Consider the following 10,531-nt stretch of genomic DNA (forward strand, 5'->3'; position numbering starts at 1 on the left):
TTTTGGCAACATGTATCATTTTTTGTCACATAACACAAACCCTAGAGCCAATTAAAATCCAATGATCAGAAAAAATATTAAAAATCATGGTAAAATTCTAGACATCCAACAGGTCACAATGCAAAAAATCCCATAATTTTCGGAGTTGAAATGAATTAAAAATGAATTGTTGAAGATGAGTGAACAATTGGAAGAAGCATGAGCAAAAGACATGAAATAATGAGTCAACGGTTTGACCGCGTGGCATTGTGGTAAATACGCGCCTCACTTATCTAAACGACTGTGTTTAGGCAAAGGCAAGGGAATGTTCTGATTGGTCATCACCAATAGAACAGTAACATGGGCCAATCGAAATTCAAGTTCTGGGTTTAGAAACCCTTAGGGTTTAGCAGCAGCAATGTTGTTCATCATTTTCAAACATCACACATGAACGACAAACATAACCAGCATCAACAATCAAACATGGCAAAGGAATACTATCATCATGCACCATCATATGACAACAAGACAAGCATAGATCATGTAAATTTTCTGGGCAGAACAAGAGGAGTTTTGGAACAGCAGGGCATCATGCGACCAACACCAACAAACTAACATTCAAATAAGCATCACACAATAGCATGGCAAACAGCATGGCACTAACATCTAACAACAACACTCCAAACACGATCATGGAAAAATCTGGAAAAGTTGCCCTAGGGTTTCAACAGCATCTTCATCATCAACATTCCATCATGAACGAATTTCCCAGAAAATAAAATCGAGCATGGCAATTGAAACTTCAAACAACAAGCATCACATATTCAGCAATCAAAATCATTAGAACAAGCTCACAAAAGAGAAATCGAAGGAAACAAGTTTGAGCATAGAAATTCAAAGCCAGATTTCTCCTAACTCAGTCAATCATTTTCAATGGTTTAAGGTTTATTGGAATGAGCATACAAAGACCTTCATTAAACATGGCATAGCTTAGCAAAAAAAGCAAGTCGAAAAACTAACCAAAATGATGAGCAGTGAAGATTCAGCCACCTTTTGCTTGTAAATGCTTGAGACAGATGACCACAAAGTCCTCAAGTGCTGCATGAATGAAGTTGCTTAGCTCGAGGTAGCTTGGTTTGGCTTTAATCTTGAGCTGCCATGGATGATACCTTGAAGAACACAGTCGGGAAATAGAACTTCCAGCAGGGTTTTGAGGCTTTAGAATGCTTTCAAATGCTGGCCAAGTGCTGATGGAAACAAGGAATGCTCGAGGTTTTTTGAGAATTTGAGCAGAAAGTGCAATTGTGCAAAAATGCAAGAAGAGAGCATGAGATGTATTCTGATGTGCAAAGGCTGCTATTAGGGTTGTGAAATGGCAGAAAATGACCTTTATATTGTCTGTTTTAACTCTACTAATCCATGTCCTAACCAAAAATTAACTTAGTGAAACCATTTGCAATTTGCTAACTTTTGAAAAGATGAGAGTGGAGGTGTATGTCTGCCACGAAAATGGGCCTTGGCAAGCTGCAAATAACACTTACATCATCTGTTTTTGGTCTGCTCATGAAGTGCTTAGCTTGGACTTACTTAAATGAACCAAATGCATCATTTTCCACTTGTGAACCAAAGGTGTATATGGAGGGGATATGATGGAATGCTGCTCAATTTAGGGCTTGGAACATCTTGCAAATATCATTTAAAATGAATCCCAATTGGCCAATTGTGTCAAAAATGTTTAAATCAAAAAGTCAAACTTGAGTCAAACTTGATTTTTAAATGAAATAGGTCAAAAAATGCCATTTTGATTGGCAAGGTTTTGGTTCATGAAATTTACATTTTTGGAAAGAGGAGGAAAAATGTGGTTTGTAGGAAAAAACCCCACCAAATTTGGCCTTATGGTTCATGAGATATGGCTTGTTGAAGTTCAAGATTTTGTGAAATGAAATGATCATATCTTGCAAACCATTCATGGGATTTGGGAGTTCTTGGACTTTTTGAAAATGGGAGAACAAGATCTTCAACTTTCATGTTGGGCAAAAATTCATTTGAAGCTTGTATCATGATGCAAGTTGAGGATCAAGAAGTTTCCATTTTTGGCAGTTAAAATTACAGGTCCACTTTCTATTTGGGAAATTTTCTGATTGGCTTCAAATTCTTCAATGATGTTGATTGCCATGACACATGAGGCCTATTAGGACATGAATAAGCTCTCTCAAACCATTTCCATCCATCAAATCCACAAAATCAACCACAGTTGACCAACTTTGACTTTTCTAGGGTTTTTTGCCTGACTGTGCACTTCTGATGAATTCCAAACCCTAATTCCTTGAGACCTTGACTTCAAATGATGTCCCAAGTTGTATGGACTCTTGATTATTGATCATGGTGCCCAAATTCCACAGGAATGGCCACCATCCACTGCTTTGACTGACTGTTGACTGATTTTGACCTAATTGACTGATTGTGCATGAACTGATGACCTCTGAGCCTTCAACCCTTGACTTGAACACTTCAAAAGGACTCCCAAGTCATGTGAGCTTGTTGGACAAACCCTAGGGCCTTGGCTCCTTGAGAAACACCCTTGCTTGATTGGTTGACTGATCTCCTGATCAGTTTGACCTAATTCTTGACTTGCTTGCTCTTGAGGCAACTGGGGACAATGCGATGCTATGCAATGTATCATGACATGCTATGACCTAATATGAGATGGTATGTACAATGATAGGTGCAAATTTGAGGTGCTACAGCTGCCCCTATTCAATCAGCTGGGAACCCGAATGGATGAGAGCAACGGCTGTCAGACTTTCAGGGTAAACAGGGATTGAATACTAAGAACCGTAGAAATTTGCACCGACTGGGATCCACCAATGGAAACGTCCACCGGGATTTGATTCTTATTACTGGGTATTTTTTTTTTTTTTTTTTTTTTTTTTTTTTTTTGTTTTCAAAAGGTACGGCCCCATCCAGACATCGCAATGACGATGAATGGGAAAAGAAATCACAACTAGATGCCAACGGACAATCTAGGAAACACTCAACGTTCACCAAGGCCAACGGAGAGGTAAATCCACAAGGGGACAGGTACAATTAGACGTCATAGGACGAATAGGTAGACTCACGTTTATCGACACCAACGGAGAGGAGGAAAACTCAGCCAGACGTCATAGGACGAAAGGGAGACTCACGTTTATCGACACCAACGGAGAGGAGGAAAACTCAGCCAGACGTCATAGGACGAAAGGGAGACTCACGTTTATCGACACCAACGGAGAGGAGGAAAACTTCAACCAGACGTCATAGGACGAAAGGGAGACTCACGTTTATCGACACCAACGGAGAGGAGGAAAACTCAGCCAGACGTCATAGGACGAAAGGGAGACTCACGTTTATCGACACCAACGGAGAGGAGGAAAACTCAGCCAGACGTCATAGGACGAAAGGGAGACTCACGTTTATCGACACCAACGGAGAGGAGGAAAACCTCAACCAGACGTCAAAGGACGAAAGGGAGACTCACGTTTATCGACACCAACGGAGAGGAGCAAAACTCAGCCAGACGTCATAGGACGAAAGGGAGACTCACGTTTATCGACACCAACGGAGAGGAGGAAAACTCAACCAGACGTCATAGGACGAAAGGGAGACTCACGTTTATCGACACCAACGGAGAGGAGGAAAACTTCAACCAGACGTCATAGGACGAAAGGGAGACTCACGTTTATCGACACCAACGGAGAGGAGGAAAACTCAACCAGACGTCATAGGACGAAAGGGAGACTCACGTTTATCGACACCAACGGAGAGGAGGAAAACTTCAACCAGACGTCATAGGACGAAAGGGAGACTCACGTTTATCGACACCAACGGAGAGGAGGAAAACTTCAACCAGACGTCATAGGACGAAAGGGAGACTCACGTTTATCGACACCAACGGAGAGGAGGAAAACTTCAACCAGACGTCATAGGACGAAAGGGAGACTCACGTTTATCGACACCAACGGAGAGGAGGAAAACTCAACCAGACGTCATAGGACGAAAGGGAGACTCACGTTTATCGACACCAACGGAGAGGAGGAAAACTTCAACCAGACGTCATAGGACGAAAGGGAGACTCACGTTTATCGACACCAACGGAGAGGAGGAAAACTTCAACCAGACGTCATAGGACGAAAGGGAGACTCACGTTTATCGACACCAACGGAGAGGAGGAAAACTTCAACCAGACGTCATAGGACGAAAGGGAGACTCACGTTTATCGACACCAACGGAGAGGAGGAAAACTTCAACCAGACGTCATAGGACGAAAGGGAGACTCACGTTTATCGACACCAACGGAGAGGAGGAAAACTTCACTAGGGAAGGGAGAGCGACGTTATGAACATCGAAAGAGGATGTTTACCGACATCAAAGAAGACCAGACACTTACGCATGACTGGAAATCACCGAAGGATGGTGTTTACCGACACCAAAGAAGACCAGACACTTACGCATGACTGGAAATCACCGAAGGATGGTGTTTACCGACACCAAAGAAGACCAGACACTTACGCATGACTGGAAATCACCGAAGGATGGTGTTTACCGACACCAAAGAAGACCAGACACTTACGCATGACTGGAAATCACCGAAGGATGGTGTTTACCGACACCAAAGAAACCAGACACTTACGCATGACTGGAAATCACCGAAGGATGGTGTTTACCGACACCAAAGAAACAACACACGCGGGTGCTGACGGGATACTGACATCCACAAGATGACAGGGCAAGGCTGAACACTTGCAGGGGGTCTCACTGGGGATCAAGGTCATGACAGCGAGCAAACAGGAAGGAACACCAAGGATACCGGGTTGTAGGTATGAAACGGGTGACCGACCAAAGCGTGAATTGGTTTGTGTTCCAAAACACTCAACATCCTGAAGAAGGCTAGAAAAGCAGTCTTGTTTAGAGGATGAACATTCGATTCCACAAGGAATACGAATCTTACTCTGCTGGAGATAACAATCAAAAGATTGACCAAAGAGTGCATGAGATATATTATCTATAGCCGTCAAAACGTAGATAATACACTCGCATGGAAAATTATCCATAACCGGGTTGTAGGTTGTTAAATGAATAATCGACCGAAAAGAAAGGCATCTGGGTACCAGGACTAGGTATGCAAAAGATGACCAATCAAAGGAGGATAACGTTGCTAACTCGGAGCAAATATCCAAAAGAAAGGGCAGACCCAATGGGGACAATACTGCTTGATCAAGGCAAGTATCCAAAGGGGAAAGAATATCAATACCGCAAAGAGGGGATTACATCTACCGGTTTGTAGGCAGAAAACCACGGAAAAGTAACCAGTCATCATCGGGATGAGCACAAAGGGTTAATTCCAACAAGGGGAGGAAAGTGGGATTTTACAACTACCAGCTAGTGGGTAGAAAACCACAAAGATAGGACTTACAGCTACCGGTTCGTAGGTAGAAGCCAATGGAAAAGTAACCAGTCATCATCGGGATGAGCACAAAGGGTTAACTCTACCAAGGGGAGAATGTGGGATTTTACAACTACCAGCTAGTGGGTAGAAAACCACAAAGATAGGACTTACAGCTACCGGTTTGTAGGTAGAAGCCAATGGAAAAGTAACCAGTCATCATCGGGATGAGCACAAAGGGTTAACTCTACCAAGGGGAGAATGTGGGATTTTACAACTACCAGCTAGTGGGTAGAAAACCACAAAGATAGGACTTACAGCTACCGGTTTGTAGGTAGAAGCCAATGGAAAAGTAACCAGTCATCATCGGGATGAGCACAAAGGGTTAACTCCACCAAGGGGAGGAAAGTGGGATTTTACAACTACCAGCTAGTGGGTAGAAAACCACAAAGATAGGACTTACAGCTACCGGTTTGTAGGTAGAGGCCAATGGAAAAGTAACCAGTCATCATCGGGATGAGCACAAAGGGTTAACTCCACCAAGGGGAGAACGTGGGATTTTACAACTACCAGCTAGTGGGTAGAAAACCACAAGGATAGGACTTACAGCTACCGGTTCGTAGGTAGAAGCCCCCAAATTCCGCTGAGGATAAGATGAATGAGTGCCGGTTAGCGAGCAACTATTCATTTATGCCCCAGGGAAGCACAAGAGACAGTCGACGGGAAGCCAATTTAGGATCGATCCAAAAAGGCAGACTGAATCAAGACTCATCCTAATGAGGAAAGAACTCAATAGGGAAAACCCATCCCATTAGGGAGGGAACGGAAGCAACCGTCATCCACGAGGATGTATCTCAGTGGGGAAATGGCAGGAAAGGATAGACACTTTCTGCTTAAGGGGTATACTCTACATGGAGAGATCGGACACACCCATATCTGCTAGGGGAAAATCTACTGGAGAGATCTGTATCAACAAATAGCAGGAGGTAACAATCAACAGATACCCGGCAACAGCTGCAACATGAGTATCCGAATGCTATGATTATGCATGTATGCATTATGCATGATGAATGTATGATGAATGCTGACAAACAGACATGCTCAACGCGCAAGTCCGGGAATCAACCGTCCGGCACCACTCTTCCGGAGGAAAAACAAAGTTACCAGAGAGCAAAGAAAATCCACTGGGGACTGGGAACACTCATCCTGCAGGGGAGGAAGCCATCGGAGGCTTCCGGAGGGATCGTCAGTCACAACCGGAGAACAGAGTTCAACATACAGGCGTATGCGCCACAACAACTCGTGATGAAAATCTGAGATACCGAGAAGCAACCAGATCTCCGATGAGAAACACAAAAGCATTGATAAGGCTCATCATGCCAACAACTCCGCTGGGGGATCCATCTGAGGGAATGCCGGATTACGGGGATGTCGACCCTCCGGATACTGAATCTTCAAAGAAAAACACCCATGCTGGTGGAGAGGAAGACTGGCCTGCTGGAGAGGCGAAAGTTGAAGTCTTCAGTAAACGCTCTGCTTGGGGAACTGCCCCACAAAAGTATTTCAACAGCAACCTTGCTGGGAATGCCCCAAGGTAAGGCTCAGACAGCACTCTACTGGGGATGCCCCACAATAGAGCTAACAGGGACTTGGAGGAAGAATCTGTCCTGCCGGGAACATGAAGATGAACAACTTCACACAACACTGCATCGGGCAACTTCACTGAGGAGAGTCCATACGAGGCTCTGCAGGACAGAGATATAGTCATGCTCGAGATACGAACAATTGTCTTACCTGTTGGTAATCATACCACCCCGGGAGAGCACTGCGGGTCTCCTAAGTATTCTTCCATCATTGTGAATGTTCACTTTGTTTAAGAACAATTTTCTTGAAAAATTTGTTTATTTTGAAAACAATGATACTTTATCAATTAAAACATGCAAAACATTTGTTGAGTCGAAACAAATAAGAGTGCAAATAAGTGGATAAAAGCTCAAATAGATGTGATGGAATGGTAGTCTGCAAAGGGCGAGACTCCATAGATCTGTACAAGTTTGAAATCGGTGATGTATATTGGAGAGGGCTACATTGAACATAATGACCTTTCCTCTACCATTCTGAATTTTCGATGTATTCAGAGCTTCAGTCGATGACGAATCGAGAATTCCTGACGGATGACAGATATAGAGCCCAGTCTTGTCAAGATGCAGTTACTTGCCAAATCCCTAATTTTTGCCTAGATTGCCCCAGTGTGAGGTGATCAATCTAGCGGGATGCAAATTCTTTTTTTCCAATGTCTCTAACTTTTGCCTGGATCGCCCTTACGGGTTTTCAATCCACCGAGACGCTCCTTTTTGCCTAAGTCGCCCTTTGGGGTGTTCGACTTATCGAGCTTTTTGCTTTTTTTTTTTGTTTTAGGCGAAGTATTTCTTGACTGCATTCGGGATTCACAAGACGAGTGAACTTCTTCATTCATTGTTTGTAAGTGTCAGAACACTGCCTGAAAAGGCTCTCTTGAAAACATATGGACGTTCCTAGCTTGGAGTCCACTTGCCCCTGGAATCGGGCACGAAAGGCAAGACTTTCTTGAGCACAAGGTCACCTTCTCGGAACACACGAGGCTTGACCTTCTTATCGAATGCTTTCTTCACTCTCTGCTGACATAACTGACCATGGCAGTTGATCTCTTTTTCGATCGAATTCAGCATCAGCCAACTTGGGACTTTGAGGGTGCTATCTTTCTTTTGTTTGTTTTGTTTTTTTTTTCTTTTGATTTTGCTTTTGATTTTGCTTTTGATTTCTTTTGATTTTCTTTTGATTTTGCACCCTCCTCTTTCTTTTTTCTTTTTTTTCTTTTTTTTTTTTTTGATAATGCCCCAGTTGGCTGTTCTGCTGATTCTCGAGATGCAGCTGAGTGATCTTCTTTTCTTGCTCAAGAAGTCAGGAAATCTCGTCAGGAATCCCTTCAACATTTCCATCCATCAAATCCACAAAATCAACCACAGTTGACCAACTTTGACTTTTCTAGGGTTTTTGCCTGACTGTGCACTTCTGATGAATTCCAAACCCTAATTCCTTGAGACCTTGACTTCAAATGATGTCCCAAGTTGTATGGACTCTTGATTATTGATCATGGTGCCCAAATTCCACAGGAATGGCCACCATCCACTGCTTTGACTGACTGTTGACTGATTTTGACCTAATTGACTGATTGTGCATGAACTGATGACCTCTGAGCCTTCAACCCTTGACTTGAACACTTCAAAAGGACTCCCAAGTCATGTGAGCTTGTTGGACAAACCCTAGGGCCTTGGCTCCTTGAGAAACACCCTTGCTTGATTGGTTGACTGATCTCCTGATCAGTTTGACCTAATTCTTGACTTGCTTGCTCTTGAGGCAACTGGGGACAATGCGATGCTATGCAATGTATCATGACATGCTATGACCTAATATGAGATGGTATGTACAATGATAGGTGCAAATTTGAGGTGCTACACATATACAACCTCATCTTCATAAATATTAAGGATGAAAAAGAAAGTGGTCTAGAGTCTTCTATTCCCTTTCCCGACTGTTAGGATACTAGTTGTCTTACTCAACTATCCGAGTGATCGTCATCCAACCAAAAACATCTCAACCAATCAAAACACCCAACATATTAATCCAACTTGTCACCTCTGTGTGACCTAAACTATTTTCAAAAAGAACACCATTTAATCTTTTCTAATGCGTATAACAAACCAATGCTTAGGCCTCCGCCGAGAGTAGACAAGCCGACGTTTAGCCTTTAGAATGCGATCTAAACAGTTATTCATTAAAAAACACCAACCAACCGTAGTTCCCCGAACTACGAATGCTCTGACTTCCTTATTTAAGGATACGTAGGCAGGAGATTGTTGTATCTTCGCGAGCACACTAATAAAAAACCTCCCCTTTTCCCTTTCTAAGTTTCCCATCCATTTCTATTTTCAATATATTTATAACCCGAATAAAACAAACAAACATAAATTAACATTCAAAACACAAATTAGAACTAAAAGATTTCCGTTGAGTACAACGGACGTAAGGGGTGCTAATACCTCCCCCTTACGTAATCCACTCTCGAACTCGAATATGGTTGCGACGACCATTATACCATTTCCTAAAGCTTTTATCGATATTTTCCTATCCCTTCATTGAGATAAATAAAGTTTGGTGGTGACTCTGTTCGAACGTAATTTTTTCCACGACCATCGCGAGGAATCGTATTTTTCGAGATGCGACACTTATTTGCTGCTTTGACTTGACCATTTTCCTGAGCATAATAAGGTGTAGATGTCAATAGCTTGAACCCCATTTCTTTAGAAAACTCATGAACCTTTCGACCAGTGAAACCTGATCCTTGATCAGCTGTGTGATAGTTTATGGGATTCCAAACCTATAAATGATGTGCCTTTGGATGAATTCGGTCACTTCTTCTTGATTAACATTCACCAATGTATATACTCGATCCACTTAGTGATATAATCTATACCCACTAGAATGTATCTTTGACTCTTAGATGACCCTGGTCGAATTTCTCCAACTAGATCCAACGCCCAAACTCTAAAGGGCCAAGGCTTCAAAATGGAGTGTAGTTCGTTTGCAGGGACATGTTGCATGCCTGCATGTGTCTGGCACTCTTGGAACCCTTTAGAGAATTCAATACAATCCTTATGCATGGTAGGCACAATACATCCCTTATCAAAACAACAACTATTTCATCTTGTGGCCTACCTGATGTGCCCCACATGCCCCACTATGGACACTAGAGATAGCTAAATATGCCTTAGATTCACTAAGGTATTTGAGTAAGACTCCTTCAGGCGCCTTTTTAAATAATTCGTTCCCCATAAGAATATAAATTAAAGTGCGATACCTGAATTTTCGTTCAACAAATGTTGTTGGATTTTCTAAGTATTATACTATTGGCTTTCTCCAATCTTCGTCTACCAAACTATCTATGGCTAGTATCTCAAAATTTTCTTCGTCACCATACCCTAACTTTGTTGTTTCCAAATCTGTTGGGGATAATATAGTTGACACAACTCTTCCTCTGACTTTGATTTTATCTTGCAATTTTTCTTTTTAAATCTTATATCCAAAAGCAAT

This window comes from Lathyrus oleraceus, chromosome 1, assembly GCF_024323335.1.
Source record: "Lathyrus oleraceus cultivar Zhongwan6 chromosome 1, CAAS_Psat_ZW6_1.0, whole genome shotgun sequence".
In the NCBI taxonomy this organism is placed as follows: domain Eukaryota; kingdom Viridiplantae; phylum Streptophyta; class Magnoliopsida; order Fabales; family Fabaceae; genus Lathyrus; species Lathyrus oleraceus.